This window comes from Lates calcarifer, unplaced genomic scaffold (genome assembly GCF_001640805.2).
Source record: "Lates calcarifer isolate ASB-BC8 unplaced genomic scaffold, TLL_Latcal_v3 _unitig_5784_quiver_486, whole genome shotgun sequence".
In the NCBI taxonomy this organism is placed as follows: domain Eukaryota; kingdom Metazoa; phylum Chordata; class Actinopteri; family Centropomidae; genus Lates; species Lates calcarifer.
The window spans coordinates 45,998-65,253 of record NW_026117725.1 but is presented as its reverse complement, the minus strand read 5'-3'; the positions used below and the strand labels follow the sequence as shown (position 1 = coordinate 65,253).

The 19,256-nt window shown below is 40.6% G+C and overlaps 1 long non-coding RNA gene across 1 annotated transcript; it reads right to left on the bottom strand.

Moving 5' to 3' along the window:
* Positions 1 to 717: 717 nt before the first annotated feature.
* LOC108876792 (uncharacterized) lies at positions 718 to 18,083 on the bottom strand. Its single transcript, XR_001960029.2, has 4 exons — positions 17,989 to 18,083; positions 17,665 to 17,735; positions 4,837 to 4,938; positions 718 to 1,505 (listed from the first exon to the last, which is right to left on the bottom strand). It is a non-coding gene; the product is annotated as an uncharacterized LOC108876792 (long non-coding RNA).
* Between the last annotated feature and the right edge of the window lie 1,173 nt (positions 18,084 to 19,256).

The window sequence follows — 19,256 nt, the reverse complement described above, 5'->3', positions numbered from 1 at the left end:
TAGAAATGGATCATTGCAGATGTGAAAGGTGGTGTGCTTGAATTCTGCTTCTTGAGTGTATGTATATTTTGTCATCTTTCCAGGATACTTTGTGATGAAGAGATCATATGGCTCAGGACCTACAGGAACATCAATTGAAATACCATGAAAAAGTTCTTTTTTATTCATAATTTTAATTCAAATTCAAAATTCTCAACAATTGGAAACCTTCTAGCTGTGAGGCAACAGTGCTAACCACTGCCCAAGATTGCTGAATTCCCACATTCTGTATGTTGTAGTTTGGATCCATCACTAGTTGACAAACAAAGTGTGTTTTTCTTATTATTTATCACTTGTGGGAAAAAAAAAAATCTGTACTACTATGAACTGTTAGAGAACTCTCAAGTGTCGTGTAATTATGCAGACCTCTTGTGTCTGACTTATTGCTCATAAGTTCTGACAAATAAGTTGCCCCCATAACAAGCCATTCTGCTGGTCTGTGTGATGATAGGCTATGTGGTCAAAAAGATACAGGGATCTGGTGGTACATGATAATATCAAGTTTCAGGTCATCCACAGGGTTCAAGGTCCATTTCAAAGTTATTTAGTGTTGGTTGTTTACAGTCAGGTTAATCAAACTGGGATCAGAATTTTACCCATTGACCAACACAGACTAAGGTCACAACATCTTTTATTTTTTATATGCAACAAAGTAACAAACTGACAATGCACAAGTTAATTAGGAACACAATTTTAATTCTGAAAATAAATGCAATTATTCAATGTGTTTTGTACAGGTTCTGTAAAGGACTGAAAACTCTAAGTATTATGGAGAAAATCTGAAGCATACAGACAGCTCTCGCCCCATTCTGCTACGAGCCAAGCACAGATGGATGATCTTTTCAGCATTCATTTGCCTCCAGAATGGAGAGAGTTGCTGAGGATATGGTTATATCCTTATGGAGAAACTATTACCAGGATGCTGAAGGTACGCTAAGTGACAAATTAGAGGACCAGAAAACACTTTTTTTGTATGTTTGTTTAGCCAACATGTGAGCTTTGACTTTGCATTAAAAACACATATGGATATGGTAGGACATGAATAAATCATGCCCTTCAGGAGCTTCTCTGTCTCTCCTAACAATTAGTTATGTTTTGTGTTTAACATTGCATTTTTAATAAAACAATGTTAGTGTCACAGTAGTGTGTTAATTTTTCTTATACTAGCTGTAAGTATTACCACCATTGAAAGGGACAAGCACCAAGAACAGTTTGAACAATTTATTAAAACTGCTACAAACAAAACATCAGTAAAACATCAAATAAAAGGAGGTATGTACGATGTTTAGAACACCCTTCAGATGTTCCTAAAATGAAAGTCCAGAGTTGAGTGCCTCAAAGGGCATTTAATCAGTTCTAAACAAAGGGGGAGTGGGGCTACTCTGGTCTTTCCGGGAAAAGGGGACTCCTGCAACCTTGGCTTCGCTGCGCTGGCCCTGCCGCTCGACATCCTTCTCTCCCAGCCACTACAGGAAGAACAAACAAAAAAGGGGGTACTCTCAGTGGTGGGGTTATACACTTGCAGCACCTCTCACACTTTTGGTTAATAAATTGTGCTTGGTTCTCTTTCCTTTAATTATCGTTTTGTGTGCATTGAACCAATGCAACCTTCTTGTAAGGGGTGGGGCAAGGGATGGTTCGCCCGGGGCGCAAATCTAGCCAGGACCACCTCTGGGCACGACAGCATGGAGATAAGCAGCTGCAGAAGTGAGGCAGGAGGGGGCGGCATTTGACATCAAGCAATAAGCAACAAGCCATCAGTGTTCTTCAGCAATGCTCACTCTCTGAGGAACAAGATTGAGGAACTGCGGCAGAACACAAGGGTCTGCAATGAATACAGTGAGTAATATGTCATGATTTACACAGAGAACTGGCTTCAGAATTATTTTCCAGATCCACTAGTTCACATGGACAGGAACAATAACTCAGGGAAAATGAAGGGAGGTGGCATTTGTGTTTTTAACAAAGACTCTTGATGCAGGAATTGCACAGTAAAAGACACAGTTTGCCTACCCAGAGAAGCTGCTAAGATCAGACCTCCCCTTTCAAATTCAAATCATAACACCATCCAGCTAATTCCCATCTTCAGGTCTGCCCTTAAAAGAAGTAAACCTGTCTCGAAAACTGTCAGTGCTTGGCAGGACAAGTATAAGGAGGAGCTGAGTGGTCACTTCTGACCATGGATTGGTATGTTTTCTAGTGATAGACTGATATGATTTTTTCAGGGCCGATACTGATTATTAGTAGTCAAGGAGGCCGATAACCAATATTTGGAGCCGATATTGATTTGCAGTAAAAGTGAAAATATTGGCGTCAAAATTTTGAATAATACAAACTCCAACACTTAACTTTGTTTAAATGCCTTTAACCATATGTTTATTAAGCTTTTTTGCAACATGTTAAAGGTTTTTTTTTATCTTAGACAATAGACATCTTTGTTTTAAAATTCTAACAAAAAGTGCAGGGAGCTCTCAGGCTCAGCAGCATGTTTAAATGAAAACTTAAACAAATCAATAGCTCCCTAAAGTTTTCTACAGTAAATAAAGTTTTCCAAAATTTCAATATAACTGAAATGTTATTTTATCTTTCACTTATCTTTGTTTTAAGTTGAAACAAAAACAAAAAGTGCAGGGAGTTCCCAGGATAAGCAGCATCTCTTATAAAGTTAACTGAAATGTTAAATAAATAAATAAATAGCTTCCTGAAGTTTTATAAAGTAAATAAAACAAAGTTAAATTAAATTTGCACAGAAATGTGAGTCTCAAATCAATTAGTAGTCCCAGTTGAGCAGCACCAGATTGTGGTGCAAAAAGCAGAGTTGTTCAGTGTGTGTGAGCACTGTGCATGCACAGCTTTCACTGCTGATTGGCTGTTGCCGTGGCTCTGTGTGTAACCAATCAGATGGTGCTGTGGATGGGACAATGCTGGAGACAGCGTAGTGACTGCAGACAGAGAGGCATGGCTGCATCAGATAATCGGTCTATCCCTAATGTTTTCTATCAAGGCAATAATATTTGCAACACAATAAAGTCAACTGATGAAACCCAACATAATAATAAAACTGGCAGATAAAGGCTCCAAAACAGTTATTATGGATAAACAACAGTACACACTAGAAGCAAACAGACACCAATACTAACAATTACAAACCAATCCCACATCCCCCACAACCTTTTACTGCAGACAATCATCCAAAACCTCTATGAAAAGACACAGTACACTGTACTACAAAGCAAGATCAACATACCCAGGATATTTTTTGTTACCTGGCTTCACTAAACCTAACAACCACAGTCTTGCTAAGAGGTCATACGACGCTGGTTATCAACTGAGGTCTGTACTATGAAGAGAGATTACTGGCTTATCAGAATAACTTAATAACACATATCGACTGTAATCCAAATATCCTAATAATTATCACACATCTCATATTACAAATTAAGACTCTAGAGAACATATGACAAGTCTCCCTGGCTTTGTTGGCAGCCACAGTTTCACATTTTACTGCTTGAACCTCTTTAAATTCCTCATAAACAGACAGAATTAACGTGCGCTCTTCACCTAAGAGATACAGTGAATGCCTGTTTTATACACCAATTAAGTTAACACTGACTGAATTTCCTGACATCTTAACCACTGTCATAGTACCGTTTAACACAGATTGAGGGAGCCAGGGCTTATCAATCCTAACATCCCTTGATAACCCTGAGATGAACCAGAGTAGGTTAAACTCCCTTTGTTGTACAGGCCTCTGGTTAAGTCAACTGAGGATTTCCAGATTTTCAGAGCGAGTTCCTCCTTACAGGTTTTAAGTCTGTAGTCCACACAGTCTCAGGTTGCCATTCTCCTTTCTCACCAGGGCAATAGGAGAGGTAATTTAATTGTCAGTTGGTAAATAGAGAAATCTGAAGTGCTAGTTTTGTTTGTTTTTTTTAAGATTTATGTTTTGGGCTTTTTGCCTTTATTAACAGCCGTGGGATGGATAGGAATGCAGAGGCGAGAGGGTGGCCACTGCAGCAAGGACTCAGCCTTAAAATGGTACACATTACAATACAGAAAGTATGATAAAGGAAATAAAGCTTTTTTTTTTAAAAAAAAAAAAAAAAAAAAAAAAAGATGATAGGCCTATCAAAAAAACATAAAACAAAAAGCTGAAAATATTTTATTAAAGGTTTGAATGACATTTTCTAATAACATTGCAAGTCATTTAAATTTATGGTAATGTTAAATTTTAGCACACACACATGAATGGTTTGAAAAAACCTTCCTCATAGGGCCCTTGGTAACTTTTATGTATACTGAACAATGGACTTACTGGCTCAGATTTCTTTAATGCTCTGTGGGATGCACCTCACTGTGACTGTGGACTGTGTCACTGACAATGGCCATCAGGCCAAATCTTGCCACACAGCCTACTAGTGCAGCTTGGTAGTTAGTATCATATTCTAATACTCAAAGCCCACTATTTTTCCTCTACCTTAAAAAGTTGCACTGCTCAGTGACTTTTTTTTAGTCCCAAAATACTGGCAGTTGTTTGTTGTCATGCAGATTTGGACTAGCACTATACCGACTGAACAGAAATTACACTTTGTCTTATCAATGATTTGTAAAGCAACAATATTAAATCATACTTTCTTTACACTTGCAGTTGCTTCTAATAAAATATGTTGGTTGCTCTGCCACTGTGGAACTGTGGTGATCATTTTCTTTGACAGTTTAATGAATGTTTTCTGAGATCTTGATCTCAGTAAGGCTACATGATTAAATAAAGGATGGGTGAAAAATACACACACTCACTCAGACACAATGAAGGCTGACAAGCAGCACTGGTCAACTGTCGCTTTGGAGGGGAGCTCTCAGCAGTGCTGACACAGCCACACAATCCTGTCGTTGATTGGCCTGAGCAGAGAGGGGAAAATCATCGTCAAGAGACGCAGACAGAGTGGGACAGGGAGGCCTCCAGTTTTAAACTACTGCAGCAGCGGGCAGCATTGGCACGCTCACACGCTGATGTGTACACATCACCACTGTTTTCTCTTTGCTCCTGTCTACTTTTCACTAGATATGAGTTTAAGAGATTGGTTCAGTTATTGATGTTACAAATAACATCTGTCTAAACTCAGGGCTGCCTTGCACAAATCATATTCAAAGTAAATTACAGTCAAGTCTGCCATCGTGTGGTCTATGGGTGATATCAACACTGGCCAGTTGCCACAGCTTACAATGCTTTAAAGGATAGATTTTTCTTAACTGTATTCAGATCTTGAGCAAAGACACATTAGATTGAAAGGAAAACTTTTATAAATATGAAAATATAAATATGCCTTTTCCAAGTCTACAACACACATGTAGACTGGCTGGTCAAATTCCCATGACTCCCTTAGCAATCCTGCAAGAGTGAAAAGCTGGTCCACTGTTCCGCAGCCAGGACGAAATCCACATTGTTCCTCCTGTATCTGAGGTTTGACAATCCGTCTGAGCCTCCTTTCCAGTGCCCTGGAGTAAGTTTTTCCTGGGAGGCCCCAATAACTGGAGCACACTCTCCGGTCTTTTTTAAAAACGGGGACCACCACCCTGGTCTGCCACTACCCAAGTACTGTCCCCGACCTCCATGCGACACTGAAGAGGCGTGTCAGTCATGACAGCCCCACAATGGTCAGAGCCTTTAGCATCTCAGGGTGAATCTCGTCCACACCTGGCACCTTGCCGCTGGGCAGCTTCTGAACTACCTCAGTGACCTCTGCCAAAGATATGGCCGAGGCTTCCCAAGTCTTCGGGTTCTGCCTCCTCCACGGAAGACATATTGGTCGAGTTCAGGAGTTCCTCAAAGTGCTCTTTCCACCAGTCCACAACATCCCTAGTCCAGGTCAGCAGTCCCCCCCCCCCCCTTCTGGCCTCCCGGTACCTGCCTGCTGCTTCAGAATGAGAATAGAGAATAGCAAGAGAAGAACATAGCATAACACGGGTTCCATATAAAAATGTAAGGTGATGCCAGTAATACAGCAGTAGTAATGATAGTAATGATAATTAAAGTATTAACTGCTAACATAGCAAAACAACTAATAGCAGTATAAGTAATTTCTAATTATAGCAGCAAGTGTTGAGTGGAGTTGTAGGAGCAGCAGGAGACTTGTCATCATAGATCAGACTCTACAGCTCCAGAGGCAGAGAAAGAAACAGAAGAGGAGAGAGAGACGGAAGAGCACAATACTACTTATTTGTAGAGTTAATAACATGTTTATGGGATATGAATCCATAGTGTGGAGACAGAAAGAGAGAGAGAAGCTCAGCGCATCATGGGAGATCTCCCAGCAGTCTAGGCCTATGCAGCATAACTAAGGGATGGTTCAAGCCTGAGCCAACCCTAACTATAAGCTTTATCAAAGAGGAAAGTTTTAAGCCGACTCTTACAGGTACAGAGAGTGTCTGCCTCCCGGACCGAAACTGGGAGAAGGTTCCACAGTAGAGGAGCCTGATAACTGAAGGCTCTGCCTCCCATTCTACTCTTAGAAACTCTGGGAAACCAGCGTTCTGGGAGTGCAGGGTCCTAGTGCGATTGTAGGGGACTATGAGATCTTTAAGGTAAGATGGAGCCTGTCCATTAAGGGCTTTGTAAGTGAGGAGGAGGATTTTGAAAACTACTCTGGATTTGACTGGGAGCCAATGTAGAGAGGCTAGCACAGGAGAAATATGGTCTCTTTTCCTAGTTCCTGTCAGAGGTGAGAATTGAAGACCTCCTGGACAGGAGCCTCTGTCAGACATTCCCAGCGCACCCTCACTACTCGTTTGGGTTTGCCAGGTTTGTCCGGCAGTCTTCCCCACCAGCTGATCCAACTCACCACCAGGTAGTGATCAGTTGACAGCTCTGCCTCTCTCCTCACCTGACCCTCTCGTTCACAGTCTTGCGCTCAGATGGGGGCTTGTGAGTATCCCCACTTCCACCGGTGCCTCTCACCTTGGGTGACTCTGGAGGAGGAGAGACTCCAGCCCCTCTCCAGGATTTTGGTTCCTGAGCCCATGGTGTGTGTAAAGGTGAGCCCAACTATATCTAGTTGGTCTCACTCCACCTCCTGAACCAACTCAGGCTCCTACCCCACCAGAGAGGTGACATTCCATGTCCCTAGAGCTAGTCTGCGCCACCCTGCGTTAGCACACCTGGGGCCCTGCCTTTGCCTGCCACCCGGCTCCATGTAATTTGTTTGGGCTGAGCCCAGCTGGGCCCCATGGGCAGAAGCCCGGCCACCAGATGCTCGCCATCGAGCTCCCCTCACAGATCTGGCTCCGGAAAGATGCCCCGGTTTCCCTTGTCCGGGCAAGGTGGCCAACTCTTGAATATTCCGTGTCATCAGGGTTTTGTTTTTAACCGCTCTTATTATGGCCCCTTCCCCAGGACCAGTTTGTCTTGGGAGACTCTACCAGGGGCTATTGCCTCTGACAATAGGCAATGGGGGGGTTACACATTATTCTATTATATTTTTCTGAACTGAAAAATAAATGAAAATTCAGAAAGTTCAGGAGACACATTTGCAATGCTCTTTAACCCCCTCCCCCAACAGCCAAACCAGGAAACTCCGCATAGACAAGCACACACCACAAACCACATATACCTCATAACTGCCACAATATAGCACGTGCCTCAAAGGCAACACAGAATCCACAATCCTCAGACTGTCTACACTATTCGCTCCCACCGATGCACAAAGGATATTCCTTCAAAGAGTATTAACATTTATCCACAAACCACAATCACATGACCGGAAGGAGCTTCAAAGGGATCTGTACCTGTACCACAGAAGAATAAAACTCACAGGTCATTTTCATGGCCGCAATCAATCAACCCCCATCCCATTCATATACTTGTCCAGTGGGAAACCTAAATCTTCCAGGGAAAATACAAATCCTTATAAATCTGGACAACCAGGGAGAGTGCAGGACCTTAAATCAACTGATAAAACCCAACATAATAATAAAACTGGCAGATAAAGGTTCCAAAATAGTTATTAGGGATAGACAACAGTACACAGTAGAAGCAAACAGACAGCAACACTAACAATTACAAACCCATGCGGACAATCATCCAAACCCTCTGCGAAAAGACACAGTACGCTGTACTATGGAGTGAGTTCAACATACCCAGGATATCTTTTCATTATCAGGCTTCACTAAACCTAACAATCACAGTCTCGCTAAGCAGTTTTACAACACTGGTTATCAACTCATTAAGTCAACCCAGGATTTCCCAAGCACGTTCATGTGAAAGAGGCAGATTTATTAGTTAAAAGCTGCGTTGCCAGAACCATAAGTAAGGTACCAAACATTATATGAGAAGTAACACTGATAGCTGCATGTCGCTTTGGTTCTACAATATACAATATAATCACATGACTAGAATAGAAACACCAGAAATTAGGATTTACTGTAAATAAGTACATAAATGCTTTTTACTTACTGAGTGAGTGTTTTTTTTATTTATTAATTCTGAGATACTCTGAATATGTGATGCAGGTAAACAGTGACAGTTATGTCAGACTGTTTCTGCTGCCAAAGCAGAGAGGAGAGGAAAGAGTTAATGTCTGAGGTTGATCTGACTGAAATGTCCATCTATAATCATGGGAAATATTGAACAGTACATGGATAAAAGCATCTTTGTTCAATCAAAATGAAGATATTAATAGTATGTGAACATTTAGTGTTATAAACTCTCTCCATTTTTTAGAAGCTCTGTTGTGGACATATGGAAAGACTAATCATAAGACTTAAAAGCCAGAGTTAAACCTGAAGTTACCTTGCTAACTGCAAATCCTGCTTTGTAGTACAGGTCTGGTCTAAACACCATCCAGAGCATCTTAAAAAAAGATCCACACCAGATCCAGAACCCCTGCAACTACTCAAACTGTGACCCAGAATGATTTTTGCTTCAATAGCAAACATTACCTCCAGGTTAGTGGAACAGCCATGGGTCAGAGGTATGCGCCATCGTACACAAACATATACATGAGCAAGTGAGAGTGAGAAGCCAAATGCCACCTACAACTGGCATTCTTCTTCCGTTACCTGGACCATATTATAGGAGCGTGGCCACATGACATAACACACTTCACAACCTCCTCCCCCCAGACAGATATTCAACAAGCAGTTTCCACCCTTTTCACAGCCCTCCACCCTAGAGGCTACTCCAAGAGATACCTTAGAACCATTAAGAACTATACAATGGCATCTCTCGCTCCCACACAACACTCACTAGTCCACCACCACTCTCCAGCCAGGGGCATTCCTCAGAACCTTCATCTCCCACTTCACCTCCTTTAACTTCCTACCCAAATCAGGGTCTGTATCCAATACATACCCTAGCCCCGGCTGGTAGACATATCGAAACACACACACAACAAACTAACACTAGCCCATTGCAACTTATCCCATTTGTCTCCACTTTCTCCCATAAAACAACTGGAATACACTGTCTTATTAAAATTTCCAAAACATACAGGCAGAATACCCACCCTTGCAAGACCACAGCCTTTACAAGAAACCAAAACCTCAAAGACAAGTTAGTTATGTTAGCCTTTGCACCAAATATTAGACAAACACATACAGAACGTATGCACATATAATATATCCAGTCACCCAATAACAGGCACATACTCCCTCTTCCTCCAATCCAGCGACATAGCCATCACCTGCACAATCTGTAATGAAAACTACATAGATGAAACCAAACATACAATTTTAACCTGGTATAAATAACACCTCCACACCATTATGGAAGGCAGATGAACCACTACACTATAGTCAACCATTTTCAAACACACCCAGCAAGTCACATCATGCTGCTGATGTGCTGTGATAAGCATATTATGTCATTTTCAGTTGCCAGTGTTTCAAAGTGGTGCTGTCTGTCTCAGCTTAGATAACTTTCCTTTACCAGCACTACATTTGTGGTCAAAACACCAACTTAATCTAAGTAACAATAGTTGTTAAATCAACCATAGCTCTTTTATGCTGTGACTTTTTTGCTACTATTACACTGATTCACGCTATCCTCTGCTAGCAACTGCAGCTTAACTGTTAGTCATGGCTTCTCGCGCCCTGTCTCCCTCTCCTGCACTTTCCTGCTCTGCATGTCAGATGTTAAGTTACTCCTCTGCTTCGTTTAGTGAAAATGGTTTGTGTGACCAATGTTGTTTGCGGTGTTCGAGGCAAGGCTTAGTGAATTAGAGACCTGGCTCTGCACCATGGAAGCAAATTCAGTAGCTAATGCAAGCCAGCCCCCAGTAGTCTGTGTGGACCAGCCTTACGCCGGCAGTTCCCCAGCAGCCTGGCTGGGTGACTAAGAAGAGGCTGAGTTTTAAGCAAAAGCCCACTGTTGATCATCATCTAGCTCATATTTCAATCAGATTCTCCACACTTAGCAACACACCCACTGAGAAGCCAACTATATTATTTGGTGATTTCATTTTGTGAAAAGTAAAGATAACGACACCAGAGACCATAGTCAAAAGCATTCCTGCCGCCAGAACGGGCAACTAAAAAATAAAGATAAGCATAAATGAGGTAAAACTGTTACTCACGTCGGCACTAATGACACCTGACTACGCCAGTTGGAGTTCACTAAAGTCAAAATGGAGTCAGTGTGTAACTTTGCTGAGACAATGTCAGACACCACAGTTACCTCTGGTCCCCTGCCCAGTCTGACCAGTGATGACATGCAACTATACATGTCGCCCAACCGCTGGTTGTCGAGGTGGTGTCCAGAAAACGATGTGGGCTTTGTAGATAATTGGAAGAGTTTCTGGAGGAGACCTGGTCTGATTAGGAGAGACAACATTCATCCCAGTTTGGATGGAGCAGCTCTCATATCTAGAAATCTGAGTTTGTTAGGAAGGCAAAGCCTGACAATCCAGAGTTCAAACCAGGAGACAGAGTTGCAGTCCTACACACTTCTCTGTGACTCCATTAGAGCAGTCACACCCCTGATACCCCATGGAGACCATGTCTGCCACCCAACCAATTAATGTAATTACAGCTGGGTGGAAGTTCTCCTGTGTGACCTGACTCTGTGCATGATAAGCTGAGCTCTGGTTATTTTGGAAACAGCTGAGAAAATGTTCAGTAAGAGAAATTTGAATCCTGATCAAACTAAACAACTTTGTGGATGTTGCATATGGAAATGAACTGTAAGAGCAGTTAAGGATATGCAGTGGGGTAGCAGGTTCTCTGACACATAACAGTAAAAAGTTAAGTTGTACCAGAGTTAAAACAAGGCACAGGCCACACAGTCCACTATCAAATGCTCAAATGGTTGGCTGAAAGCAAGAATAGAACACAGTAGCACAGTTTTTAATGTCTGGTTAGGCTTATCAGTTAGCTGCCAAAAAACAGTATTAAAACCTGATCATATGTTTTCCTAACACTGGAGTGTCCAGACTCATCATGGGTCACGATTAACACCACTTGGTGGCAATTAACTGGCAAAATTATCTGAAATAGAGGATCACCCAAAAAACTCCCACTGTGCTGCACCCACTGTCTTACCAGCAGGAGATAATAAAGAAACTGTCCAGCGCCTCAATTTCAGGCTGAACCTGCTTAAACAGCTCTTTTAGGGAGGAATTGGCCCACTGCTTTGCAATCAAATTGATATGAGACATGGACATAGGAAATCCAGACAGAGGTGATGAGAATTGTTCAGAGACACTTCCCACATCTGTATATGGCACTGGCTCAGATTTTGCCTTGGCCATTGAACATAGTACTAGACAGGCTGTAAAAACCTTGGGAGAATCACGTTCATTTTCTTCTTTTTTAAAATTTACTTTTTATTCATTTTCTTTTAGTACAAAACAATACCCTTGAGCCAACTGGACACATAACGCAACATGGGGAGGATTTGACACCAAGACTAAGACAGCTGAGATAACATAAGTACATTATACATATCCAGACACATGTACCTACATTCTTTCTTATCCCAGTATACTACAGACAGCACACACGCAGCATACATACATACATACATACAAGCACATTCGTTTTTATGCATCTCATACTCCTGTTCTTACGCGGGCACACAAGTCCACGTCTAGACTTTTTTCTCTGTTGGAAATAGGGAAAAAAGTTTTCAATTAGAGGTTTTGACCTTACTATTGCCTTTTATACAAAATCAGGTCTTATAGTTGACACACACATATTGACCAATTATCTTTAAAAATATCAGTTTGGTTCCTTAGTTTGAATCACCATTGTGTTTATATTAAACTATATCAATCCATTCATTAATTGTTGGTTTGTCTTTCTTAAACCAATTTCTGGTCAAAGCCTTTTTGCGTCCCACTATCAACACCCTCAATAGGTATTTATCCTGTTTTGTGTATTCAAGTCTGTCTAGATCACAAAGGTACATGACTATAAATTTAAAGAACATTTTCCTTTTAAAAACGGCTTCCGGGACCCCATGGATATCTCTCCAGAATGGAGCCACAGAGGGGCAGTTCCAGAAAATATGAAAATGAGTTGCCAGTGTCTTTCCACATGACCTCCAATAGGCAGTCTGATTTGAATAGTTGGTCTTTTGCGCTGGAGTACGAAAGAATTCAGTCACATTTTTCCAACTGAATTCTCTCCAGGAGAGGGAGCTTGTCACTGTCCATTGCTGTCTGCAGATCCTGTCCCACTCCTCTTGTGAAAGTGTGAGACCTCCCTCTGCTTCCATTCCTGCCTTAATATCCAGAGTATCACTTTTAAGGTTTTGGGGGCTGAATATAGTTAGTGAGCCAATTATCCACGGGATGTTGGGGTCTGAGAGGTGATTAGTTAATGAGGGATCGCCAACCAAATTATTAATTGGTTATCCGTTCCCCATTGCCGTTTCTATCTCTTTCCATTTCAATCTATAATTTGGTGTACACCATCCCACTGATGGCCGAATTTGAACTGCTCTATAATAATCTCTCAAACAGGGGAGAGCTAATCCACCTTTCTCCTTTGGTAGTTGTAGAGTTTTAGATTTCTATATTTATATTGGCTTCTTCCCTGCCCATATAAATCTGGAGAGGACTATCCCATTCTCGAAAATACTGTTTTGGTTTCTCAATTGGTATCGAGTGAAATAAATATAAAAGTCTTGGTAAAAATATTAATTTTTACTGAATCTATACGAGAAGTGATATTTAGGTAAGGAATTAAGTTCTATCTATTGATATCTGCAATAATTTCTTTTTTTGAGGCGGCCGTACTTAATTTCTTCTAGTTTTGATATGTCCATAGGCAGAAGTATTCCCAAATATTCTGTGGAATATTTGTCCCATTGTAGATGGTATCTGGAGCAGAGATATTGGGGGGGATTATAGTGAATACTAAGCACCTGAGTTTTTCTCTTATTCAATTTATACCCTGAGTATGACCTATACTCAGAGTATAATTTACCCTGAGACACCAACTCTGGTAGAGATTCTGTTGGGCTTGAAAGGCTAACAAGCACATCATCTGCAAACAGGGCCAGCTTTTGTTCACCTGCTGCCATTTTATACCTTTGATCTGACTGTTCTGCCTATTGTGCCAATCTCTCAGTAAAAATTGCAAATAAGATTGGACTTAGGGGGCGGCCCCGTCTTGTTAATCTCTCCAGCAGAAAGGAGTCTGTGAGCTCCTTATTGATTTTTAACCTAGCTGATGGTTTATCACAAAAGGCTTTTAGTGTCTTAATTAGAGATAGACTGATATGTTTTTTTTCAGGGCCGATACTGATTATTAGTAGTCAAGGAGGCCGATAACCGATATTTGGAGCCGATATTCATTTGCAGTAAAAGTGAAAACTGGTGTCAAAATTTTGAATAATACAAACACTTAACTTCATTTAAATGCCTCTAAGCATATGTTTATCAAACAGCTTTTCAGATTTGCAACATCTTAAAGGTTTTTTTATCTTAGACAATAGACATCTTTGTTTTAAAATTCTAACAAAAAATTTAATGAAAACTTAAACAAATAAATAGCTCCCTAAAATTTTCTACAGTAAATAAAGTTTTCCAAAATTTCAATAGAATTGAAATGTTATTTTATCGCTTATCTTTGTTTTAAGTTCAAACTTTTTCTCCTCTCCGCCACGTGTGAGAGAGCATTGTGCATGCACAGCTTTCACTGCTGATTGGCTGTTACCCATGCCATGGCTCTGCGACCAATGAGATGGTGCTGTGGGTGGGACAATGCTGGAGACAGAGTAGTGACTGCAGACAGAGAGGCGCAGCTGCATCAGAGCATAAGATTTTCTCAAGTCTTTTTGTAATAAGTAAATAATTTATAGTCCAAAATAAGCACACTGATTGGTCTATAATTTACACAGTCTAGTTTGTCCTTGCTTCCCTTAGGTATGACTGATATAATTGCGACTTTCCATGATGCTGGGGTTTCCCCCTTAGTCAAAACCAAGAGTAATGTTTTTAATAAATAGGTGTCAAAGCCTCTTTCAGACTCTTAAACCACTCCGAGCTAAATCTATCTGTGCCTGGGAATTTATTAGCTTTCAGTCTGGTAATAGCTTCTTTTGTTATTGGTGAGACAAATATTTTATTTTCTTCCTCTGTGAGTTTTGGTAAGTTTAAGGATTTGAATAATGTCTCTATTTTATGATCAGTATTTATTTGAGGTTGTGAATATAATTTTTCATAGTACTCTTTAAAACAATTTTTAATTTCCTTAATATGAGGGTAAATATTTTGGGTTTTAGGGTCTCTTATCTTGTTTATTGCATTTTCTGCCTGTTGTTTTCTTAGTTTGTATGCTAATATTTTTGAATATTTACTGCCCCTTTCATAGTATTTTTGTTTAGTGAATAGCAATTTCTTTTGAATTTCTTGTGTGTATAACTCTTCAATTTGTTTTTTGTTTTTTTATTTTTTATTTCTATTTTAACCTTTGGGACTGTTGATTCTATATGTTCAGATTCTAGGTTTTTGAGTTCAGTCTGGAGGGTTTTGATGTTTTCCTCTCTTTGCTTCTTGAGAAAGGACGTCACTGCAATCACTGTCCCTCTCATTACTGCTTTGCAGGCATCCCAGAGTATGGCTGGAAAGACCTCTCCATTATCATTATATTCTAAGTATTCCTGAATTTCTCTTCCAAACTGTTCTGTCCTGCTTTTAGTCAATACACTAGGATTTAATTTCCAGTGTGTAAGTGTCCTTCTTTCTATAAGTCATTTTTAAGGTCAGATAGAGAGGGCAATGATCTGAGAGGTGGAGGGAAGAAACCCTTCTTGATGGTTTGGGCCCCTCTTAGTGGTGTAGTGGCTGACCTGCTGGTGCACTCCCTATCCACTAATAAGTCCAACTCTACTATTCTGCCCAGTTCTGTTCAGTCCACAATAAGTGACAATCTGCCTTCCAGTGCCCCTGTTTGTTATGGTAATTACAAACTTTTATTCTGGATCACATGGACTACCTTTACTCTCACCTGGAAAAGTTTTTTCATGTCTGCCAAAAGACTCACACCGCTGTTAATGACACTAAAAGCAGCACAGGGCTCTCCAAAACTGCATCAGTGAGTTAACACATAATCATCAGCTAGAGCTGCTGCTGCAGCCATGTTTTCTGCTTTCTGTTCACTAATGTATATGTTGCCATATGCAAAAGAACAGAATTTTTAAACTGCTCAAGCACAATGAGGTCGCATAATCCTTCAAAGTCATCCACACCTGAGACAGAACACCAATGAGTGAATTGAGTGGTCAGAACCTGTGTGAACTCAAGATGATTCAGTTTTTCACCTTTTTCCCAGGTCCTGAACCATAACCAGTAGGCTTCTGGAACCAACTCACTGGCCTTAAGCACAGCCGACTTCACAGATGAATATTTCTTGCTTTAAACCTCACTTAGATGTGAGTAAGCCTCCTGTGCTCTTCCCATGAGAACACACTGCAGTATCAGTGTGCATGCTGGGTCTGGCCAATATGCACATCAGCAATGCTCTCAAACAGCATAAGCAATAGACACAAGTTACCCAAGACATCAAAGCCATCCGTAGACTATTTGGAGAAGACGTCGGACGTCCAACTTAACTTAACTCACCCTCACATGAAAGCTTGTTTTCCTCAGTTCCAATTTGGTCTGTTGGTCTGACACAGCATTTCCACTGCCAACTCTCATTCTCAACAAATATCAACACAATCAGAGATGAGAAAAACTACTCCCTCACTTCTACTGCATCCAGGAACAGAAACACACATTTCCCACTATTGGACACAAAGGAATTACCACCATGCTATGGGGAACGCCCCTCAGAGACCCCATCCACTAATGTTGACAACTCGATTGCCCTGCTTTAGGCAGGTTAACCTTCAAAGGATTGGATCAAAACCTGTCAACAGCCAAACTACTGACCAATCAGATCACTGGAAAACTCAGTCATTATTCCAACAGGATCCCAATGTGGAGAATGAGTTTATAAATAAAATTTTAAAAAATTATAGATATTTTTATAGCTCAGCGGAATTCTTTTGCTGTTCCAGTCTTTCCATATGTCCACAAGAGATTCTAACAAACAGAGAGAGAGAGAGAGTTTATCACACTAAATACTATTATATCTTCCTTTTGACTTAACAAAGATGCTTTTATCCACAAACTGTTGGATACTTCCCATGATTATCAATGATTGTTTCAGTAAGTAAATAAATCATAAATCACCATCAGACTAAAGAGCAAAACGCTCATTCAGTAAGTAAAGCAAACAAATCCTCAGCTTGACTTTATTGACTGGAAATTATTTCTAGTGTTTCTTTTTTATTCTAGTCATGTGATCATATTGTTTACATTTCACCTTGTTAAACATCATTTAAATGTCATCATTGCTAGTATTAACCCCCAGGTGTCAGTATTTCTCATATCATATTAAGTACTTTATTACGGTTCTGATAACATTGCTTATAATTAACAACTCTGCCTTTTTCAATGAGAGCACTCGGCAAATCCTGGGTTGATTTAAAAAGTTGATAAGCGGCAGCGTATGACCGCTTAGTTAGACAGCGGTTGTTAGGTTTAGTGAAGCCAGAGAACGAAAAAATAACCTGGATAAGTTGAACTGGCTTTGTAGTGGAGGCCTCTGTTCTGTGCATCCCACCAGAAACAAAATATGTATAGGCCCTCTTTTTCTTCTTTTGTTGGGGGAGACTAGATACAGTTCTGGTGTTTTGCTGCTCACCGTCATTCAGGGTACTTCCATGATTGCAGGCCTATATTTGCTCTCCTGATCTGGGGTAATGTGAGACAAGGACATTCCATAAACTTTACAAAACATATGTAGCCCGTGGAATTGGATGCCACACAGGACACAATTGTTTCAGGGTTCTTGCAGCCTTAAATTTATTGTGAACCACAGTTTTAACTGCTCACTTCAACAGAGTGTATGAGCTATGAAATCTTAAAAGAACAAGTTCAGCTATTCTTCACAGCTTGTGGCAGGTTCTACCTCAAAAGGAATCAAAATTAAAAAAACAATAACAATAAAATAAATACGGCAGTGGGCTTTGGCTATAGACAGAAACACAAAACATTCCCTGTTAAATACATTTTTAACAATCACAAGCTCACAAAATGACGTAGCGATCTAAAATGCGCACTTACTGTAAACACTTACATTCCAACAGGTTTCACCAATTACACGTGGAACTCCCCGGAGATTGCACAACTCAACACACTGTCATTTACCTTCAAACAAAAGTAAAAATCAATGTAAAACATACAGAGTTTCTTTAGTTATGAAGTACAATAGCACGGTGTAGCGATATGCATGCTAACATTACCAGACAATAGAGAACACCGTAGCTCGACAACGGGCGCCAGAAACTCCACAACATGAACTCCAGTAGTGCCAAAATTAAACCATCTTGTTAAAATATCAACAGGCAACGACTTTTAAGTACGTGTGCAGGATTATTTTACAAGATATCTGTATATTTACCTACTACTTCACACGACGGAAAACCGCACCGTCCACTCTGCAACTCTCCGGGTCATTCGCACGTAAACAGACAAAATGACCGTCATGCATCAGGCCGAGTAACCAAAATCTTACTCAATGGTGCCACCTTGTGACCAAAGTCTGCAATAGCGCGTGAAACTGTGGTGTCCCACTTACAATCTAATTCACATCATTTTGACCTCAATAATTGTTACATTCAAAAAAAAAAAAAAAGAAGAAGAAAGAAAGAAACACCAAAAACTCATACATCAACAGCTAAACAACTTTGGGAGCTATACATAACATTAGAGGGACATTTCATATTAAATAAATGTACCATCCGGTCGATATACAAGACTGATTTAACATTTTAAGACTTTTTAAGGCCTTATTTTTAGATTAATGAATGCCTTTTGAGACAGTTTAAGAATCTGTGGGAAACCTGCCATTTAGAAACCCCAAGACAACTGTGATGGCACAATTCTGGATAGGGTCCTATGTCGGATGATTGAAGATTTTACCCGCTGATCATAAAGTATCTCAGTCATTTGCCTGCCTCCAGCTCATGCTTTTAAGAATTTTAACCTGAAACAGGAGGAGCTGCATGTTTTAACTAATCTCCACTCTTTGATTTATGTTGTGCAGGAGCAGGAACCAGTGAGTCCAGTACATGTTAGGTTTGTCATGCACTGCCAAAGAATGTCAGCACTCCGTGTAAAGTCACATTTGAGGGCCTCATCAACCTCCTTGAATATAGTATCCTTTTCCTGGGCAGACCAGATGGACAATGAGAGTGAGGATATCTACTCAGAGTAGGACAGTTTTTTTCCCCTTTCGGAGTCTGTTCGGAGTCTGTTTGGAAGAACGGAGTGGTTGACATTGTGCCAAACTGTTGAGGTCTTGCCTAATGCGAGCCCGCGCACTGGACTCACTGGTTCCTCCTCCTACACAACAGAAATCAAAACAAGGTGATTGGTTAAAACTTGCAACTTGTCCTGCTCCAGTTTAAAATGCTTTAAAACTACTGAATTAAAGCATAGGCTGGCGGCAGGTTAAAAGACACAGGTACTTTAAGATCAGGGGGTAACATTTTTAATCTTCTGAGGTAAGACTCCATCCAGAATCGTGTCATTGCTGTGGTCTTGGGGTTTCTGCATGGGTCTGTAGTGTATTTCACATGTAGTGCAACATATCGGCTTCCTAAAAACAAGTGTAGATCGGGTACTCCTTCTCCCCCTTTTTCTTTTGACCTCCTCATCACGTCTCTC